At 43.6% G+C, this 23,207-nt stretch overlaps 2 long non-coding RNA genes across 3 annotated transcripts in view; one reads left to right on the top strand and one right to left on the bottom strand.

Moving 5' to 3' along the window:
• The window catches only part of LOC310707523, a 48,307-nt gene that overhangs the window by 6,489 nt on the left and 18,611 nt on the right, over positions 1-23,207 (top strand). The gene's annotated exons all lie outside the window — the stretch shown is intronic.
• LOC310707531 lies at positions 12,609-20,378 on the bottom strand. The gene is made up of 3 exons (XR_014526549.1): positions 20,204-20,378; positions 16,267-16,435; positions 12,609-13,031 (listed from the first exon to the last, which is right to left on the bottom strand). It is a non-coding gene; the product is annotated as an uncharacterized lncRNA (long non-coding RNA).

Genomic DNA, 23,207 nt, shown 5'->3' with positions numbered 1-23,207 from the left:
CGGCTGTAACGTAGTGCCTGGCTGTATACAATGGACTGTTTGGTATGTTTGGGATGGTAGCTGGAGGCATGTAGATATGTTTGTCGGTCAGTTGGTTTGCGGTATAAGGTGGTGTCTATGCGCCCATCCTGTATTTTTATAGTAGTGTCCAAAAAATGTATTTCTTGCATAGATTGATTCATTGTAAGGTTGATTGTGGGGTGAAAATCATTAAATTTCTGGTGAAAGGTGTCCAGGGTCTGTTGACCATGTGTCCGTCCAGATGATAAAAATATCGTCAATGTATCGCAGGTACAAGAGAGGTTTGAGTGGGTAGGAGTTCAGGAAACGTTGTTCTAAATCTGCCATGAAGATGTTGGCATACTGTGGGGCCATGCGGGTGCCCATTGCTGTGCCGCTGATCTGAAGGAACAGGTCATCACCGAATTTGAAGTTGTTGTGGGTAAGGACAAATTGGCAGAGTTTGGTGGCAAGGTCCGCTGTGGTTTTATCTGAAATGGTGTTCCTTATAGCTTGTAAACCATCGTTGTGTGGGATGTTGGTATATAGAGATTCCACATCCATAGTAGCTAGTATGGTATTGTTGGGAAGATTATTTAAAGATTGTATTTTCCTCAGAAAATCTGTGGTGTCACGTACATAGCTGGGAGCACTGATGGCATATGGTTTCAGAACAGAGTCCATATAACCGGAGACACCCACTGTAACAGTGCCAATACCTGAAATGATGGGGCGTCCTGGGTTTCCTGGTTTGTGTATTTTAGGTAGAAGATAGAAAGTTCCTGGTCGAGGTTCTGTTGGTGTGTTGGTGAGGATCTGTTCTTGGATGTGTGGGGGTAGCTCCTTAACAATCTTGTTTAGTTCTTTCTTGTATTCTTGTGTGGGGTCTGAGTCCAATTTTGTGTAAAAGGCGGTATTGGAAAGTTGTCTGTGAGCCTCCTGAATGTAGTCAGTTTTGTTCATGATGACGACAGCTCCACCTTTGTCTGCTTCTTTAATTATAATGTCTGGGTTGTTTCTGAGATTATCTATGGCTCTCCTTTCAGCATGGTTTAGATTTTGTTGTAAGCGATGGTGTTTTCTGGTCACATCTGTTTGGATTCTGTGGCGGAAGCAGTCAATGTACAAGTCCAGTGTGGTATTGCGTCCATCAGGAGGGGTCCATGTGGAGTCCCTTTTTGTGTAACACTTTTTCGGTGGTAGTTGGTGGTCGGTGTTCTGTTGGGAGGGTGGTTGTTGTTCTCCAGTGGGTTGAGAGGTGTTGTGTTGTGAAGTTGTTGTTTGTTCTGATTTGTCTTGTTGTTGTGTGTGTTGAAAATACTCCTTCAGGCGTAAACGGCGGAAAAATGCTTCCAAGTCCCCGTAGAACTGAATCATGTGTGGGGATTTGGCAGGGCAGAATGACAGTCCACGTGAAAGGACTGATTCCTCGGCTGGGCTGAGTGCTTGTTGTGAGAGATTGACAATATTGTTGATCTTGTTTTGATTAGTAGCCTGTAGGTTGGAAAGGTTAGAGAGTTTCTTGTTTTTCTGTTTTTTCAGTAGCTCCAGTTGAGAGTGGTAAATGTTTTGTTTTTCCTTTTGGAACTCTTGCCAAGCTTGGTGGTTCCTGATAGAGTTGTCTAATACAAGGAGTTCCTCCTTTATTAGCTTCTGTTTAGAGTAGAGAACGCTGATCAGATGTTTGAGCAGCTTCTTAGAGAAAGTGTTGCATAGTTTTCTTGCATATTCAGTGGGATACGTGGATTGTAGAGGGTTCTTAATTCTAAGACCCTTGGGTATAATGTCCAGGTTCTTGCATTTAGTAAGAAAGAAGATATCAGTCTGTACCTGTGCAAGTTTCTTGGTGAGGTTGATGGACTTCCATTTCATGCGGCTCAATGTGGTGCCTTCCATGGTTCCAGTAGTAGATAGGTAGCCGTGTTGGTCTGCCATAGTCAAAATAAAAAAAATTCCTTCCAATAGCACCTTAAAGACCAACTAAGTTAGTTCTTGGTATGAGCTTTCGTGTGCATGCACACTTCTTCAGATACACTGAAACAGAAGTTGCCAGATCCTTCTATATAGTGAGAAGGTGGGGAGGGGTGTTACTCAGAAGGGTGGTGGGAATGGGAGATAGGCAGATAGCTGGGAGAGCCTGTTGACGACTCTTAACGACTGTAATAGGTCTTACAGGAAAAGGCAAGGGGTGAGAAGGTGAGAAATGGTATAGTCATGTATAGTGAGATAAGAATCCAATGTCTTTGTTCAACCCAGGTTTTTCCATTGTTTTGAGTTTGGTAATGAGTTGTAATTCAGCAGCTTCTCTTTCCAGTCTGTTTCTGAAATTCCTTTGTAGTAAAACAGCTACTTTGAGATCTTGTATAGAATGTCCTGGGAGATTGAAGTGTTCTCCTACTGGTTTCTCTGTTTTGTGATTCTTGATGTCAGATTTATGTCCGTTTATTCTTTGGCGTAAGGTTTGGCCTGTTTGTCCAATATAGAGAGCTGAAGGACACTGTTGGCATTTGATGGCATACACAATGTTAGACGATGAGCAATTAAATAGTCCCGAGATGGTATGTGTGATGTTGTTGGGGCCAGTAATGGTGTTGTCCGGGTGTATGTGGCAGCAAAGTTGGCATCTGGGTTTATTGCAGGCTCTGGTGCCAGTGTCTGTGTTAAGTCTGGTTGTGGTATTATTGTGGGTTAGGAGTTGTTTAAGATTGGGTGGCTGTCTGTAGGCAATGAAAGGTCTTCCTCCCAGAGCTTGAGAAAGAGAACTGTCATTGTCCAGGAGAGGTTGTAGATCTCTGATGGTGCGTTGTACTGTTTTAACTTGGGAGCTGTATGTGATGACTAGAGGTGTTCTGTAATACCAAGAAGGAGAATCTTGTCACCTGGGTAGCATAGCCCAGGACCTCCATACACACAGCCCTGGGTTGTGCCTCAGGGAGGTCACTTCAGTACTGCTAAGGCAGCAATTTGACTTCACCCCTGGAAACACACTCCATTGTCTTTCGAGACAGATGGATATCAACAATCTTCAGCCAAGTAATGTGTCCAAAATGCTTATACGTGGGTAAAGCACACATAAAAATGTGTACAGTGAAAATGACATACAAAAATATTTCAGAAAACTGATTCCCAAAAATGACTATATTGGGCACAATCGCATACATAAATGTGTATATTAAGAGAATTGGACCCTAAAATGCTGAGAACTTAAGAAAATGCAAACTGATGTGGAAATATGGGAAACTGGATTTAAAATGAAATTTTACCCTTCAATAGGCTCTACCCTTTGGAAGCAAGAGGATGGTTTTTCAGTTCTGGCTTTGGATTACACGACCTAACCTGAATTTGGCATATTTTAATATTCTGTGTGCTAAGCACTTGTAAGTCCTGCTGATCTGAATAGGAGAAAACTATACATGTACTTAGGGACGTTGGTGGCACTGTGGGTTAAACCACAGAGCCTAGGACTTGCCGATCAGAAGGTTGGCGGTTCGAATCCCTGTGATGGGGTGAGCTCCCGTTGCTTGGTCCCTGCTCCTGCCAACCTAGCAGTTCGAAAGCACGTCAAAGTGCAAGTAGATAAATAGGTACCGCTCCGGTGGGAAGGTAAACGGCGTTTCCGTGTGCTGCTCTGGTTCACCAGAAGCGGCTTAGTCATGCTGGCCACATGACCCGGAAGCTGTACGCCCGGCTCCCTCGACCAGTAAAGTGAGATGAGCACCGCAACCCCAGAGTTGGCCACGACTGGACCTAATGGTCAGGGGTCCCCTTTACCTTTGCACATGTACTTAATTCTCCCACTGAAATCAATTAGACTTTTTTTAAAGTGATTGGTTTTGGGGGACTAGATGCAAAATGGAATAGAACTACTGCACCTTGAATAGTTGTATAGAAGAGGGTATTTCAGCAAACATGTTACTCCTGTTCAAATTCTCTCTTCTATAAAACTATTCAAGATGAAGGAGCCCACCCTAGAGAGCAGCTGGGCAACGTCACTGGAACCTGTTCTATATTTATATTATCTGGTCTTGTTCAAGTACACTTTTGTTGTTTTCAATTAATTAATATGTTCTCTTGCATCTTCTTCCACACCAATTTTCTACTTATTGCTTGGAGTATTTTTCCCAGTATTGCTATTAACCCAACTTGCCGATAATTTCTCCAACCTTTATTTTAGCACATCTTGAGGATGGGGATGATTGCCGTAATTGTTTCCTTGTACCTCACTGTGGTTGGTCTGGTTCACTCTGTTGTTTTTCTATTGAGTCTGAATTAAATAGGACATCCATCATTTGCAAACAATAGTGGGCTAAATTAATCCCGGATGAAACTCTACTGGAGCAAATGAAGTTGCTGCCATTCTACCTTTGCTCTGCTCTGCTTTGCCAATCAAACAGCTTGTTGGAATAGTGCCAGCGCTTTTTTTTTTCTCCTAAAAAAAATGTTTAGGGGTACTCTCATTTTGACTCAAGAAAATCACCATTTTATAGTTCAAATAAGGAAAAATAAATACAGTACAGTGGTACCTCGGATTAAGTACTTAATTTGTTCCGGAGGTGCATTCTTAACCTGAATCTGTTCTTAACCTGAAGCACCACTTTAGCTAATGGGGCCTCCTGCTGTTGCTGTGCCGCTGGAGGATGATTTCTGTTCTCATCCTGAAGCAAAGTTCTTAACTCGAGGTACTATTTCTGGGTTAGCGGAGTCTGTAACCTGAAGCGTATGTAACCTGAAGTGTATGTAACCCGAGGTACCACTGTAAATGGACAAAAGTACAAAGATTCACAAAATGTTTAGGGGTATGCGTCCCCCCAGAAAAAAGCACTGAATAGTGCTAATCATAAACAGATTTTCAGCAATGAACTTCCAATTTCCTTTTAAAGTATCCCACATAGTCTCTAATATAAACAACAACCAGCAATGTATAGTAAAGTTCTTCTTACAAACATGTCAGTTAGCAAGGTATGAGAGAATGTTGTTTCGTGGGCAACTGTTTTTTGTGAGTCTTACATTCTCCCCATTTTCTCTCATCATAAACCATTGCTTGACAAGTTTACAAACTGCTGCATTAATGGAAATTTTTGGTGAGACAATGTGATATAGTGTGGCACTCTCTCTCTCTCTCTGTGTATACATACATATACATATACATATATATATACATATAGGGATGCGGGTGGTGCTGTGGTCTAAACCACCACCCCTCTTGGACTTGCTAATCAGAAGGTCAGCGGTACAAATCCCCGTGACGGGGTGAGCTCCCCTTGCTCGGTCCCTGCTCCTGCCAACCTAGCAGTTCGAAAGCACACCAGTGCAAGTAGATAAATAGGTACTGCTCCGGCAGGAAGGTAAACGATGTTTCCGTTGTGCCAGAAGCAGTTTAGTCCTGCTGGCCACATGACCCGGAAAGCTGTCTGTGGACAAATGCCGGCTCCCTCAGCCTGAAAGTGAGAAGAGCGCCACAACCCTATAGTTGCCTTTGACTGGATTTACCCATCCAGGGGTTCTTTACCACTTTGTATTTTCCTAGAAAATCTAGCGTTCTAAAAACCAGAGGTCAGACCCAAAGTTTATTTAGATCGCAGTGGGTCTACTCCACTCTTCCCTCAAGAAGGAATGAAGGGGGTGGGTTAATACAAAATAAATAAATAAATAAATAAATAAATAAATAAATAAATGTAACACCTTGCTGCTGGTAAATAAAAATTGCACCACAAGCTGTTAATAGCAGGAATACAGGGAGGGATTTAACCAATAACTCACCCTAGTATTGTGGCCGCATTTACCCAACAGCCATCTTAAGTGAGGGTGTCTGCCACTGTATCTTGAAATGTTGCGTAATGTCCAGTAGTACAATTGGTTGTAGAAAGGATATGAAGATGTACAGCTTGTATTCCCCAAGAGATGCGTAGGCATTGATGATCGTGATGTTGTTGTTTATTGAATTTATACCTTGTGCTTCCTCCCCATGGAGCCCAGGGCAACAAACAGACACACAACTTAAAAAAACAAAAACAAAGCAAAAGTATTATGTTGGTATAATGAAAGTTAATGTCTAGACTGTTAGGAATGAATTCTCCAAATCTCATCCATCTATCGCTGTGTATAAAGCAGTTTGTTTTAAAAAGAGAATTTAGAGCAGACTTGTTAAATCTTTATAACTGATGTGCGCAACACATCCTTGCAAATTTCAGAGATCATAAAATGAGAAGAAGATCTGGAATATTCAACAGCAGTTATTATTTATCAGTAACTCACAATGATGTTTGACTTCTTAATAATTGACTTCTTCTGCAATTGATGTCGGGCTAATGTGTTGTTAATATTCTAAATATCATTTTATAAAAGAGAAACACTCAACAGAACAATAATAATAATAATAAATGTTAGCCTGAGTGGAATTAACTTTTATGGTCTGTATATTGTCTGTCTCTTCCAGTAGAAGATTAGTATTGCATAGGGAAAGCATGAAAACATCCATAAAGCGTAATTTATTTTATGCCATCCTTTCACCTCTCAGCAACATGATACATAATTAGATTTTACTGATGCTAAAATATGGTTTCAGGGTATGGGCTGAAGGCGCATGAGGCCACTATCTTGCTGCGGCTTAGCAGGTCTGGCACTGATCATTGATGGGAGAAATTACCTCCTCAGATCCACATGCCCAGGGTTCCTTGACCATGACAGAACAAAGTTGGTATATAAATGTAAAAAAGAAAGAAAGAAAAAGTTACAAGATTAACTGAGTTTCATTTTTTCCCCATGGTGGAGAATGGTTTAAACATTCCATTTCTTTCACTTCTTTGTTCTGGTCACTGCAATATACAGTGATACCTCGGGTTAAGTACTTAATTCGTTCCGGAGGTCCATTCTTAACCTGAAACTATTCTTAACCCGAAGCACCACTTTAGCTAATGGGTCCTCCTGCTGCCGCCATGCCGCCGGAGCACGATTTCTGTTCTCATCCTGAAGCAAAGTTCTTAACCCAAGGTAATATTTCTGGGTTAGCGGAGTCTGTAACCTGAAGCATATGTATCCCGAGGTACCACTGTATCTTGGAGTGACTTTTCCCTAACAAATGGCTGTCAGAGTTTAGTTAGCCCTTAACCACCATTCTATCCTTTATCTCTTACTGTCTTTGGGGACACTATCTGCATTGTGTCAAATGTTGCCGTTCTGCTTGCGCAACAGACTTCCACTTGCACAATGTCGCTTTACCTCAAAATCTGCTCCAGAGGGTTGGAAGACCTCTCAAAGAAGATTTCTTTGAGGGAGGGGATGTGAGGAGAGAAGAGGAAGGTGAAGTCCCATTGCATGAGTCAAACACTGTTTATGTGAGATCAATCAATTTGTAACTTAAGGATTAACTCTGTTAGCGTTAAAGTCAACTAGCCAAGATGGGTGGAGGTGTTGCTTAGCAGCCAGGAAGAGTAGCATGATCTTCACTGAGGTGGCACATGCCCTGATTGGCTGCATAGTTCTGAGTGGGTTTTTCCTCTGTATGTTGAGTTGAATGTATTCCTGCTATGTACAAGGCCTTAGAATAACAAAAATCTGTCGGTTTATTTCTCCTCAGATTATATACTGTTTTGTTCCGTTTCCTTATTAAAGTGAATACTTTTCTCTTTGGACTCTCTCTGCGTTATTTAAGAGACTCTGTTAATAGTCTCTGCAGTGCTGGATACAACCTGCTTTGTAATCCACTTTGAATTATGTATCCACTTGTGTGTTCAGACCTTTAAACCTCCTCCTTAAATAAATTCAGACAAGGCTCAAATTTTGGTTTGGTTTTGGCAGAATTTAGGCCACATCTTTATTAATGACAGCAAGTGAGGGGTTGCATAGGCTCTGTTTCGACTAGCTCCCTGCCATGAGGGTAGCGCTGACCCAGGGTTCCAGCATAGGTCAGCCTAGGGTGAACACCTGGATAAGCAGAAAGCCAGGAACAGGCTATCTCTGCCACCCAAATGTCCCCCTGGACTCAGGCTCGGGCACAACCCCCTCTCAGGGGTTGACCAAACCATCGAGTCCCTGGATTCCTTTAATGGAATACCCTTCACATAGGGATGGCGAGAGCGTTCTCCGATCCCTATCAACTGAACCAGAGCCTATCCGCAACCTTACAAGTTGTGATGATTTGCTACGTGGCAGGCGAAACCCAAATGGCAACAGCCAATCAGCCAAGTGGGGAAAATTCCTGCCGTGCCCCTGTCCCAGTAGCAGACAACACACGACGGCATAGCAAGGTCAAGCGCAAAGCCCTAAAAGTAGGGAGAGGTGGGCGGGTGTTCCGATGCACGCACTAAAAGAGGAAGCTCTGGATCACGTGCATAGGTATATATGGGTCCCTTGATCCATTTAGCATGTGTCCCATTGGCCTGATTAAACCCAGCATCAACCAATTGGGTGTTGTGGCTATTCAATCGAACCCACCCACAACACAGGGTTTGGTTGCCAGGTCTCACCACAACACGTGCCCTCTTTAAGGGAGGACCCGATTTCTAATAACTATTGCCAGTGTAAGAGTTGAGACACTGCTTGCTACTCATAACCAAGTCACATGAAGGAGGAAGCAGAGCTTTATTTATTATTTCTCTGATAAACAATAATAAAACATAATGGCTTAGAAAGGACACCATGCATTATCTATTTTACCCTTCAACCTGTGACTGCATGTTACGTTTTGGAACAAAGTAAGAGAAAATGTTGAACAATTTGGGCTCACATTTCATAGTTCAGAGAGTCACATAAAATTCTTGGAAAGTCACATTAGAATGAAATATGGGAAAGAAGCGCTAGAACATCTTTAAAAGCAAACGTAAAAAAGGGAACTGCATTAGATTTATTAATATTATGTTGCGCAACTTCTCATTCCAATGGGGGAGGGAGGGTGAATTTAGGATTTCTCTCTCTCTCTTTCTCCCTCTGTGCTTTTTTGAGTGCAGCAGCATAGGCTGGAAACACCAGTTCCTCTTGCACGTCAATATATTGACGGATTGCTGTTAAACAGCTGCTGTTTTGAGTTGCCAGGTCTCCAAGAGGGGCCTTGTGATGCCAGAAGATTGGCTCTGGTGATAGCAAAAGTGGAGACTGTGGATGATGGAAAAATAAATGCAGGGTCTGGGGATGTTCAGTCCAGATAAAATGATGCTTGCTTCCATCTGGCTGAAAGTTCTATTGATCCCAAGTGCTGGTTCATAGAGTTGGTAGCATTTGTCCTTCATGGGTTATTGGCCCATGCACCCTGGCCTTGGGACTCTTGCCTGTCTGCGATTACCATGTTTCTTTGCGCCACATGCATTTGCTGCATGTGCTATCATTCCCCTTTGCTACCCTTTCTTCTCCCTTGCCACCTCCTAGAGCCATGACCACCAACCTGGTCAATGATCAGGTCTGCAATGATGGGAGTTGGGGTTTAACAACTACTGGTGGGTGCCATATTGGCTATCCCTTTCTAGAGGAACCAGCCTGTTTTTCTGTGTTCAGCCTCATTTTAAAGATCTGCTTATGTGCATTTATTTATCTACAGTGGTACCTCGGGTTAAGTACTTAATTCGTTCCGGAGGTCCGTTCTTAACCTGAAACTGTTCTTAACCTGAAGCACCACTTTAGCTAATGGGGCCTCCCGCTGCCGCTGCGCCGCTGGAGCACGATTTCTGTTCTCATCCTGAAGCAAAGTTCTTAACCTGAGGTAATATTTCTGGGTTAGCGGAGTCTGTAACCTGAAACGTATGTAACCTGAAGCATATGTAACCCGAGGTACCACTGTATTTAGAAGGTTGAGCAACTGCTTGATCTCCAAAAGGTGTGCAATATAGAAAATGTGGTGCTAGTGGCAGGCAGGAACCACATTCCCTTCCTTTTTCAGGCAGGCAAGAGCATGGATGCAGTAGTTGTGCTCTTTTTACAAAAGTTTCCAAGTTCTTGCAAGCTTCAAGGCCTTGGCCACTGCGGCAGAGCCAGAGTTTAAATTTGTGCCTTTCTCTCTTCAGAATTACGCTTCATTGTAGAGGAGCAGAGGAGCACGGCGTGACATGACCTGTGACTTTGCAAAACAAATTGCCGGAGACTGGGCAATCATCAGAAATAGCGAGTGGCTCAATTGAAATGCTTTTAGTCCATCTCCGAGCGCATTTGTTTCATTACACACAGCCAGCTGCGTTATTAACATCTTGTTCCATGCTGAAATTTGCTCTAATATACAGGCCAGACTAACAAGAAAAAGTATGCGGGGCTAGTTAGGCTTTTGCTTTTATGAAATGTTTCTATGGTGTCTGCTGCATTTGAAATGCCACGAAGAGATGGGGGCTTAGGACTTTTTGTCCTCAGATAAATCCATTCCAGGAAAGTGATAAGCTTCTCATTAAAGCAGCTACAGAGCACATCTCAACAATAATTCCTTATGTGTTGGTGTGTGTGGAAGTCTTGCTATCAGACATACTAAACAAGGAGAGAAAAAGTCTTCATTTTTAATCCTCTTCCACTAACTTGTTTACCAGTTTAAAGGACCCAGTACAGAGAAGGCAGGCACTATTTGCAATCTGTTGATGCAGTAATTTTTAACTCTTTTACTGTTGATGCAGTAATTTTACCAGTACAGTGGTACCTCGGGTTAAGTACTTAATTCGCTCCAGAGGTCTGTACTTAACCTGAAATTCTTCTTAACCTGAAGCACTACTTTAGCTAATAGGGCCTCCCGCGGCTGCTGCTGCATGATTTCTGTTCTCATCCTGAAGCAAAGTTCTTAACCCGAGGTACTATTTCTGGGTTAGTGGAGTCTGTAACCTGAAGCGTATGTAACCTGAAGCATATGTAACCCGAGGTACCATTGTATGAGTAAAATTAATGTACCCTGTATTGTTACTTAAGTGTAGGTGGGTTCCCATGAGGCAAGACACAGTGATAACAACAAAAACCTTTACTGAACAGAACTGGACAACAAGGGCAAAGCATCTGCTTATATACATTTCTGAAGGCCTAGGCCACTCCCACTCCCACCATGATTGGCTGTCTAAGATTCCAAGCTGCGAATCATGACTCAGAGTTTAAGGGCCAATGGCAGAGGCCAAAATCCTGAGATGTTCTGTGATTGGATATCAGGTATCGAATCAGAACACAGGGGCTCAGATTCCTTAGTCCAGACTCATGCTCAGGCAAACACAGACCACTGAATACATAACAGTTATGCTATGCTTTAAGAGGAGTACAGTGATATAATCCGTTTGAGGACACTGGTGGGCATGCTTTCAACAAATCCAATACAGTGGTACCTCAGGTTAAGTACTTAATTCGTTCCAGAGGGCCGTTCTTAACCTGAAACTGTTCTTAACCTCGAGCACCACTTTAGCTAATGGGGCCTCCTGCTGTTGCCGCGCCGCCGGAGCATGATTTCTGTTCTCATCCTGAAGCAAAGTTCTTAACCTGAAGCACTATTTCTGGGTATACCTGAAGCGTATGTAACCCAAGGTACTACTGTAATCAAATTTCATATGGAGTGGGGGAAGTAAACAGTGCTTCAAATGTGAGATGTAGGCACCTAGAAATTGCTGGATATTCATGAAGATGGCATGAAATCACTTAGTCCTAATCCTTAATCTGTATCACTCAAGAGGGTTAGGATAAACCAAGGTCCTATCTGCCAAGTTCTAGTAGTGGCCGGAGGCTCTGTCACTGTTGAGGCTAATGCTGTGTTCATTGGGTTGGCTCCATAGGAATGGGGGATGAATTCAATTCAGTTTATAGTTAAAGGCAAACCTACACAACTCACACTTTCCGAAACCAAAAGAGCACCCTTCTTCAAAATTTGCACTTCTCTTAACTTTGCAGCACAGTATTCCAGCCAAGTAATGTGCACCACAATTGATACATTGGGGTAGAATTGCATATATTAGTGAAGATGATATTTAAAAAAATATGTTACATTAGAGGAAATGCTTTTCAAAAAAAAATGTTTGCGTTAGTCAAAGCTGCATACAAAAATGTGCATATTAAGAAAAATGTGCATTAAAAATGCTGATAAATTTTCATGAGGAATTTCTTTGTAAAATAAATAAATAAATAAATAAATAAATAAATACCCAACCTGATGTGGAAATGTGAACTACATTTAAGAATGTGAACCTGTGAGAAATGACCATGGCACAACTGCTAGTGGCAGCAGTTCCCCCAGTGGCAATAGCCTATGACAAAGACCTAAAGTAGGGCACTTTGGGGTGCAGCTGGAGTGGGCTGCTGTGGCCTTTGGATCTGCTAGAAGGGTCAGTTACAGCTGCTCTTATTTGCCATAAACTGAAACAACAGCAGCAAAAGAAGAGAAGAAGAAGAAGAGTTTGGATTTGATATCCCACTTTATCACTACCCAAAGGAGTCTCAAAGTGGCTAACAATCTCCTTTTCCCTTCCTCCCCCACAACAAACACTCTGTGAGGTGAGTGGGGCTGAGAGACTTCAGAGAAGTGTGACTAGCCCAAGGTCACCCAGCAGCTGCAGGTGGAGGAGCAGAGACGTGAAGCCGGTTCACCAGATTACAAGACTACCACTCTTAACCACTACACCACACTGGCTCTCAAACCGAAAAGGGGAGTCTGAAAGGAACTGGAGGTTGCTCGCTCCCGGGCGGTTTGGTTGGCACATCTCAGTTTGCTCTTCAAGCCCACTTGGATGCCATGGCAATTCCTTGCCCAGTCAATGTGGACAGAGGCACAGCTATCTTATTACTGCACAGCAGTTATCTTTCATATGGGGGCATGGTGCCAAATGTTCCTGTCGCCTACTTCTATTCTGGGCACATTAAGTGGAATGCCAGAAGGAAGGCAGCACAAAGCAAACAAACGGTGCTGGTTGACAGTAGGTCACTCTGGCCAGAGTGCTTCTCTGTAAGCTTTATGATAATTCAGTAAGTTTCTGTCACCTGCTCCTATAATGTTAGTGTCACAATCATTCCCATAGAAATCACTGCTTAAAAACACAGCAATGAACATGTGGTTGGCTTGACACTGTAGCTACAGCATGTGCTATTTGCTTGCTTCTTTTCTGAAAAAAGGAGAAAATATTTGTATTACGATATGATCATACACCTTTCCACTTGTAATACGTTACACAGCATCAAAATATCAAAATAATCTTCTTCCCACCCATTACAGCTAAAGTATAGGCCCCTACAGGGACACAGGTGGCGTTGTGAGTTAAACCACAGAGCCTAGGACTTGCCAATCAGAAGGTCGGCGGTTCGAATCCCCGTAACGGGGTGAGCTCCCATTGCTCGGTCCCTGCTCCTGTGAACCTAGCAGTTCGAAAGCATGTCAAAATGCAAGTAGATAAATAGGTACCGCTCTGGTGGGAAGGTAAATGGCGTTTCCGTGCACTGCTCTGGTTCGCCAGAAGTGGCTTAGTCATGCTGGCCACATGACCCGGAAGCTGTACACTGGCTCCCTCGGCCAGTAAAGCGAGATGAGTGCCGCAACCCCAGAGTCGGTCACGATTGGATCTAATGGTCAGGGGTCCCTTTACCCTTTACCTTTATAGGCCCCTACAGGTAAGCATACAAAATATATATGCAAAAGAACAGCAAATCTGGATCTGAGGAATCAGAAGAAACAACAGACAGTCCAGCAATATGCTTGCCATAGTGCTCCACAATAAAACAACTGCTCTATTTAAAAAAGATAAATAATTTGTAATCAATTCATTTTAATTCTGCTATTACTCCAAGGAGTTCGGGGTTGCATACATGCTTCACCACAAATTTTGTTCGCACAATAAGCCTGTGAGGTAGCCCCTGCTGAGAGGTAGCAATTAGCTCAACTTCACAGCCGCATGGGGATTTGAACCTGTGACTCCCTGAGCCTTGTCTGTCTATGAGCCTATACACACACCCCTAGCTGGAGAAAGAATGCCCACCCTTTTAAAGAAGTAGGAAACAGAAGAGTTAAGTGCTTTTAGTTTCTGGATGTTAACAAATTGCTGCACTAATTGATCCTGAGGTGTAATTATAACTGCAGCTTTCAAATGCCAGATTACCTAGTGGCAACAAACATAGCCACTGGATCATGAAGGCTGTAATGAGATTAAACTGCCCTGTCATAAAATTAACTGATTATAAAAACCATATTGTCTGCTTAAGGCAAAACAAGTAAAGGGGGAAAAATTGCTTAGCAAACACTGTGTTGTGTCATTGTTGAAGGTGAAGCAGAGCTGAGGCTGTTAATGTCAAAGCTATGGCGATTTTGTCTGGTCAGAGGTGGGAATATATTCTGCCTCCCTCCTCAGATTTTATCCAGCTTTCCACCAGCCAGATATCAAGGTTTTTGAAGTTCAGAGGCAACCAGCGCCAGTGCTTTGGAAGTGTTGAAGGGTAATAACTACCAGGATACTTTGCTTGAAGCAGGTCACATGCAGTTAACTCCCCTTGCTAGTTGCCCTTTGAACTTCTCTGTCTCTGCAGCCTGCCACGTCTGTATTATTACACCTGAACTTAGCCAAAAGTCTAAGACGTGGTGCTCACTTTGGCAGAACATATACTAAAATTGGAATGATACAGAGAAGATTAGCATGGCCACCACGTCTATATTATTGACTGGTGGTAGGAGAACTGAACAGATAGCATGGGGAAGCCATACAATTATATTACGATACACTTATTTGACTGCTGGGCATTCAACTTATGGGTTCAGGCTAGGGATGTTGCTTGCCCCAAGACAAACTGGGATCTTTGAGTGTTCATAGTTATAAACTGCAAAGCCTTGGGCTTCCATGAGGTCAGTATAAACACTCAAAAACCCCAGTTTAGCTACTGGGCTGGTCCATCTAGCACAGTATTATCTATGCTGACTGACCCCACCAGGCATGCTTGGAGATGCTGGGAATTCACCTGGGACCTTCTGCATGCCAAACAGATGTTCCTCCAACGAATGGCTCCTGTGTAGTGATGCAAGTATATTTCTGTAAAGGCTAGAGGTGGGAAAATTTGTCAGTTTCCATTTCTCATTTCTTGGTCTTAAGTTCAGTTCTCCAAATACAGTGGTACCTCAGGTTACATACGCTTCAGGTTACAGACTCCGCTAACCCAGAAATAGTGCTTCAGGTTAAGAACTTTGCTTCAGGATGAGAACAGAAATCGTGCTCTGGCAGCATGGCGGCAGCAGGAGGCCCCATTAGCTAAAGTGGTGCTTCAGGTTAAGAACAGTTTCAGGTTAAGAACGGACCTCCGGAACGAATTAAGTACTTAATCCGAGGTACCACTGTATATGTAATAGTTAGTGATTTTTAAAAAAGAAATCCTCAGCATTCTCATGCCCATTTCTCCTACCATACACGTTTTTTGTTTTGCAATTTTGCTTACGAGACACGTTTTTGTAAAACAGTTTTCTCCAACATAATGCATTTTTGTACCTTGTTTTTCACCAGTAGGTGCATTTTTGGACCCATCACTTGGTGGAAAACTGCATTGCAAACTTGAGAAAGGCAGGAAATTTGATGGATGGCTGTGTTTAGGTTTGAGTGCAGATTAGCTAGATAGGCATTTAAATTTGAACTGCACTGATTCCTCCCTTCTCTTAGCAAAAACCTTATGATGTTGCTTTGACTTTAACCCGCTGTTCACCCAGCAGTCTCTGTAAGCCTCTTGCCCCATCACATAGTTTTTTTTATTTGCACTTCATGTACGTATATGGCTCTTTGTTAAAACTATTATATATATTCATTTGCCAATTAACTTCAGATTCGAGCAGCTCCTAATTCATGTTGCAAGCTCTGTGGAATAGCTCAGAAATGGTTATGAATGAATATGTATGGCCAGAGTGGCGAGCACAATTAATGTACTTAAAGATGTTAAGCAGATGTTCGTCATTAAGTTTGACATTGTGGGAGTATTATACACGCTGTAATCAGTGCTGAATACTGTACATTTTAATCAGTCTGATACCGAAAAACACAAACTGGAGAAAGAAACAATAAGAACACAAAATAAGCATAATATCCAAAAGGGATTTATAAAGTGAAAAAGTTCAAATGAAATACAATCTGCAATCTCTACTAATGCTGGTACCCTAATTAAAACGATCCCTTTGAGGCAGGCTAGACCAGAAAATAATTGATTTAGATATTTTCAGCTAAAGATGCCTTTAGTCCAATCCCTTAATGCAGAGCCCATGAGGGCGAAAGCAATTATTTTGGTCTTCCTTGCACTTTTAAATAGTATATAAATCTCCAATTATCCACCCCTGCCAATCTATATCTTATTTGTCTGGATGTGATATTTCACACTGACCTTTATTGAAGGCTCTGAGATGAGATTAAGCGTCCTGTGGATGTGCAAAAAATCTTGTCCCTCTCCTAATCAAAATCCAGCCAGAAAGGGATGGTTCAGATTTTGGCAGCTTTAACAAGAGTTGCAGCATCTTGCTGATCATCAGTGCCTCCTTCATTCACCTCTTCTTCTGATTAAAAAAAAAAAAACATAGCTCATGTTTCCAGAGCACTTTGTTTGCAAAAGTCTGTGATATTTTTAACTTTTGAGATAGGTTCAGGAGAGACAGTGCTCTGCTAACTGAGCTCTAATCATTTGTGAGGCATGCCAAGTCTTCTTGGCAACACCCGAGAAGGAAAAGTGATAAACCTAATGACCCAAAGTACAACAAATGCTTTTTGGTGTTGCATTTCTGCATCTTAGGAACATACGCTGGTTTTATACTGAGTAAGACCATTAGTCTATTTAGCTCCATGCTCTCTAGGTTAAGTGGCGGAGCTTCATGCTCTGGCACCGGGGGGCAGGGGGCGGGGCTGGCACGCGTCCCGGGGGCATGGCATGTACCCTGGGGGTGTGGTATGTATCCCGGGGGTGTGGCGTGCCGCCCACAGGGCATGGCGCATGTCCTGGGGGCGTGGCACCCAGAGTGGGCGGGTGCAGCCGCAATGACACCCCACCAGAATCGCGCTGCTGGGGGCGGTGCACCCCCCCTGCCCCTCTCTTCCTCCGCCAGTGTCTAGGTTGACTGATCGTGACTCTCTTTTCCCCCCAAAAGATATTTATTAAAGTTTTTAAAATATAACAATGAAGCTGGCGCATAACAATGAAAAAAATAAAAAATAAAAAGAAACAAAATACAAAATACAACATAAAAACAGTTAAAACACAAATAGTTTTCCATAACATATCTTCCTTACGCTTATTTCCCCAGACCTCCTCATACCTCCCTTCTTTGTATTCCACTTCAATTTGTTAGTTCAGCAAATCCTTACCATTAAGCTTTTACCCATTTATAAACCTTTTTTTCGTATCTCCTAAAGCATTACAGCTGGAAACCCCTTAGTTTCTATCCAACATCCTTCTAACATTCATTAATTTTACAATATTTCTGTAAATAGTCTTTAAATTTCTTCCAGTCTTCTTTCACCAACTCTTCTCCCTGGTCTCGGATTCTGCCAGTCATTTCTGCCAATTCCATGTAGTCGATCACCTTCATCTGCCATTCTTCCAGAGTGGGTAAATCTTGTGTCTTCCAATACTTTGCAATGAGTATTCTTGCTGCTATAGTAGCATACATAAAAAAGTTCTGTCCTTCTTTGGCACCAATTGGCCGACAATGCCCAGGAGAAAGGCCTCTGGTTTCTTCAGGAAGGTATATTTAAATACCTTTTTCAGTTCATTATATATCATTTCCCAGAAAGCCTTAATCTTTGGGCACGTCCACCAAAGGTGAAAGGATGTACCTTCCGTTTCTTTACATTTCCAACATTTGTTACCGGGCAAATGATAGATTTTTGCAAGCTTGACTGGGGTCATGTACCACCTGTATATCATTTTCATAATATTCTCTCTTAAGGCACTACATGCCGTAAACTTTATACCTGTGGTCCATAACTGTTCCCAGTCAGCAAACATAATATTATGTCCAACATCTTGTGCCCATTTAATCATAGCAGATTTCACCGTTTCATCCTGAGTATTCCATTTCAACAGCAAGTTATACATTCTGATCGTGACTCTCTGGGGTTTCACGCAGATAACATTCCCAGAAAAGTTTTTAGTGTTTGATTCTTAATACAGTGGTACCTTGGGTTAAGTACTTAATTTGTTCCGGAGGTCCGTTCTTAACCTGAAACTGTTCTTAACCTGAAGACCACTTTAGCTAATGCGGCCTCCTGTTGCTGCCGCACCGCCGGAGCCCGATTTCTATTCTTATCCTGAAGCAAAGTTCTTAACCTGAATCACTATTTCTGGGTTAGCGGAGTGTGTAACCTGAAGCATATGCAGAACCCTTCCAGTCAGGATTCAGGCCTCATCATGGGACTGAAACTGCCTTGGTCGCACTGGTTGATGATCTCCGGTGGGCTAGGGACAAAGGTGAGAGCTGTTTCCTAGTTCTGCTGGATCTCAGTGGCGTTTGATACCATTGACCCTAACATCCTTCTGGACCGTCTTGAGGGGCTGGGAGCTGGGGGCACTGTTATACAGTGGTTCTGCTCCTTCCTCCTGGGCCGTGTTCAGAAAGTGGTGGGGGGGATGAGTGTTCAGACCCCTGGGCTCTCACTTGTGGGGTGCCTCAGGGTTCTGTCCTCTCCCCCATGCTTTTCAACATCTATATGCAGCCGCTGAGAGAGATCATCAGGGGGTTTGGGCTGGGTGTTCATCAGTATGCGGATGATACCCAGCTCTACCTCTCTTTCAAATCAGAACCAGTGAAAGCGGTGAAGGTCCTATGTGAGTGCCTGGAGGCGGTTGGAGGTTGGATGGCGGCTAACAGATTGAGGTTGAATCCTGACAAGACAGAAGTACTGTTCTTGGGGGACAGGAGGCGGGCAGGTGTGGAGGATTCCCTGGTCCTGAATGGGGTAACTGTGCCCCTGAAGGACCAGGTGCGCAGCCTGGGAGTCATGTTGGACTCGCGGCTGTCCATGGAGGCACAGGTTAAATCCGTGTCCAGGGCAGCTGTTTACCAGCTCCATCTGGTATGCAGGCTGAGACCCTATCTGCCCGCAGACTGTCTCACCAGAGTGGTGCATGCTCTGGTTATCTCTCGCTTGGACTACCGCAATGCGCTCTACGTGGGGCTACCTTTGAAGGTGACCCAGAAACTACAACTAATCTAGAACGCGGCAGCTAGACTGGTGACTGGGAGCGGCCGCCGAAATCACATAACACTGGTCTTAAGAGATCTACATTGGCTCCCAGTATGTTTCTGAGCACAATTCAAAGTATTGGTGCTGACCTTTAAAGCCCTAAACGGCCTCGGCCCAGTATACCTGAAGGAGCGTCTCCACCCCCATCGTTCTGCCCGTACACTGAGGTCCAGCGCCGAGGGCCTTCTGGCGGTTCCCTCATTGCGAGAAGCAAAGCTACAGGGAACTAGGCAGAGGGCCTTCTCGGTAGTGGCGCCCACCCTGTGGAACGCCCTCCCATCAGATGTCAAAGTGATCAACAATTACCTGATATTCAGATGACATCTTAAGGCAGCCCTGTTCAGGGAAGTTTTTAATGTGTGATTTTAGTGTATTTTTTGTTTCTGTGGAAGCCGCCCAGAGTGGCTGGGAAAACCCAGCCAGATGGACGGGGCATAAATAATAAATTATTATTATATTACGTAACCTGAAGCATATGTAACCCGAGGTACCACTGTAGAGACCTATTATTTGTGGTGCAGCATCCCTTTTGCTTATGTTTATTTTTGATCCTGATTTATCATGTCCAATGGCTAGTAAAGGTAAAGGAACCCCTGACCATTAGGTCCAGTTGTGGCCGACTCTGGGGTTGCGGCGCTCATCTCGCTTTACTTGCTGAGGGAGCCAGCGTACAGCTTCCAGGTCATGTGGCCAGCATGACTAAGCCGCTTCTGGCGAACCAGAGCAGCACACGGAAACGCCGTTTACCTTCCCGTCAGAGTGGTACCTATTTATCTACTTTCACTTTGACGTGCTTTCTACTGCTAGGTTGGCAGGGGCAGGGACCGAGCAACGGGAGCTCACCCCATTGTGGGGATTCGAACTGCCGACCTTCTGATCGGCAAGTCCTAGGCTCTGTGGTTTAACCCACAGCACCACCCGCGTCCCTTCAAATAGCTAGTACAATAAAGTTATTTGGATTGGATAAGTGTTTGATGTTGTATTGTGTTTTTGCTATTTTTTTTTTGTTGGGAGCCACCCAGAGTGGCTGGGGCAACCCAGTCAGATGGGCAGCATATAAAAAATAAAAACAATTCTAGACCTACCTAGAGCTGCTGTGGATTGAACCGGGAACCTTTTGAAGGCAAGGTGGGTGCTCTGCCTCTGAACTACAGCCCCTTTCCCCAAGTGTGTGACCTTATTTGTAAGGATGCCAATGGGCCACAGATTCACTTTCCTCTGACAATGGGAGCTCCTCCACCCCACTCCCAGACAGCTGCATCTATTGCAGTTAAGGATCGGAGGCTGTTTTCTTCCTGGCTATTAGAGCAAGTTGCATGTCTTTTCAGCTGGTACGTTGTTGTAGGAAATGGGAGCAGGCAGAATGGCAGGAGCAATGATACGGCACAGGGAAACCTAATGCTGGGCTGTTTTTGCCAACATGTAGTCTACACTGGTCTCAGTGATGTCAATATATCCTCTGCTCGCCCATAAGCATGAGATCAGCATGAATTGTCCAGATGCAAAGGTCAGGTGTATTTGAGTGCATTTGCCACCTCCAGGTCACAGCCCTTTGCCTTTGCAAAACATGGCAAGTCCAGCTCTTCCCAGTCAACATCCCTGGTGTTCTTTACAGATCTTTGGTGTATAGTGAAAAAGGAGTGAGGCTTTATTAAACACTTCAGCCATTGCATTTCTTTCCTGAATGAGGCAAAAAATACCTAAGGGAATCCTAACTTGCCAAGCCCTGTATATTTGCAAAACTGCCACCTCTAATAGCTAGGTGGCAGCATTCTTGAGTTATGTTTGAACAAGAACATACAGTGGTACCTCGGGTTAAGTACTTAATTCATTCTGGAGGTCCGTACTTAACCTGAAACTGTTCTTAACCTGAAGCACCACTTTAGCTAATGGGGCCTCCTGCTGCTGCCGTGCCACCGGAGCATGTTTTCTGTTCTTATCCTGAAGCAAAGTTCTTAACCTGAAGCACTATTTCTGGGTTAGCGGAGTATGTAACCTGAAGCATATGTAACCTGAGGTACCACTGTACACGGTTGGTGTAAATTTGCTTTTTTTCCTGGAGGTCTGTCCAATACTTAGAAATTTCTTAGGGCATATGTGTGTGTGTGTGTGTGTGTGTGTGTGTGTGTGTGTGTGTATAAAACGCCTTAGTCTTTTTTTTTAATAGCTAAAATGCTTTGTTGCCGAATGTGCCCTTCCAGCAAGCAATTTTATCAGTTTTGTGGCACTTAGATTTTGTATACATACAAACTGCTTGGAAGCAGGAGTTTATTTGCAGGCACCATGAAACTGGTAAAGGCTTAGCTCTGGGTAGCGTGGCAGCAGCAGGACTGCTGGAAGGACACAATTTTTACGAACACTTGTGTATTCACACTTGGCCGTGGTTTGGCTTACGGTTATTACTCAACAAGACCAAAGTTAGACAATTTAAGGTGACTTTTGTGTTTGTTTCTTAATCCCAGCACACAAAAGGTGTCATTTGCTCATTGCTAAAACAATGAGCTTGTTTTGGAAACCGTGTCTTCAAAGACAATGAATGGAAAAACCATTTCTGTTCTAACATTCCCCACCTTGCTTTTTAAGTTGTTTACTTCATCATAATATTATGGAAGTGTTGGAGGCAACAAAGACAGCCAGTCGAATCCTTTGTTGCAAATCAGTATCAGGCTGGAGCATGGGAGGATTAACCTGGTACCCAGATCTGTGTATTCCTTATCCCTGGTAAGTGTCAGGAGTGTGTGCAGGAGCTAGACCCTGTGATCAGTAGGGCTTCGCAGGACTAGGGCCTTCCTAAGTTTGTTCTGGAGAGGCAAGGCGCAGCCGCACAGGTGAGGCTGCTTGGTAACTCACTGCACCTGGTGGCTAGGGCTGGGAAGGGATATAACGTCAGCATTTCCCTTCAGCTCTGTGCCACAGCAACACGTTTCCTGCCTTTCTGCATTTGGCTTCTTGCTTCCTGATCCTCTGACCCTTGACTTCGTGACTCCTTGCTTCTTGACCCTCAGACCCTTGACTTCATGACTCCCTGCTTCCTGATCCTCGGATCCCTGGCTTCTGGACTCTCGTTCCTGCTCCCACCCCGCCATCTTGCCCCTGGTTCTGACGTCCTCAGCCGGGACTTTGATCGCCCGTAGACCGGACCATGACAGTAAGGTCACTTGTTGGAGTTTGGAGCAGAGCCTAAGATTTGGCAGGCAGAGTGTAAAGCTCTACTGACTGGTAAAGTCCCATTATGTATATCAGACCTGGCCAATCAACAGGTTTCATATTGCCAGCTAAGGACAAGAATGAGTGAAGGAGATTCCTTGAAAAGGGCTCTGAGGCCAGAATATAAGCAAAATCTATCCACCCGCCCAGATTCAATGCATAAGATTCTTTGTTCAAATATCGAGACTACCTGGCAGTCAGGACTGTCTATCAATCAGCCATTCACAACTCATTCACCTCACTGGTCACATAATATCCACATGGCATAGCAAATTGGATGAGAAACACATATTCAATTTTTGCAGGCTTTCCCAGAAGAGTGAGTTGACTGATTCCTTTTTTGAAAATTGTTTTACGTTTTTACGGTACTACTTGTATTTTTGTTTTTATCGTGCTATGGTACTTTGCCATGCTTAGTGGCTGATAAATATTTCCATGTCAAGCGATCAATAAACAGCAAGTGGGTAGTGCGCAATCAGAGAAGAAAAGAATCAGAGACATAAAAGAAAAAAGCACAGCAAAAAATGCAAACTGCTGCAGAAATGTGCAGAACTGAACTTAAGACTGGGGGAAATGAGAAACAGAGAGAAACAGAAATTGACAACTCTGTCCATCCCTTGCCTCAACCTTTGAATTCCTTGGAGGAAATTTGGCTGACTCCAATCCAGGTAACAACCAGATAGCATGCACTTAGCTTCAGTTAGAGGGATGCACTCTGTGCCTTTAGACTATTCCTGATGACCTCCATGACATGAGATATTGAAGCTGGGAGGTGGGTATGGAGCCTGAGGCTTGCTCCTGATTTGGAAAGCCTACACAGCGGGGTGGGGGTGGGGAGTGTGATCTGGGCCTTACACTAACTCTGGAATATACACCATTATC

This window comes from Podarcis liolepis, assembly GCF_965112155.1.
Source record: "Podarcis liolepis genome assembly, chromosome: 5".
NCBI classification, from domain to species: Eukaryota; Metazoa; Chordata; class Lepidosauria; order Squamata; family Lacertidae; genus Podarcis; species Podarcis liolepis.
This window is presented reverse-complemented; position numbering and strand designations above follow the sequence as displayed.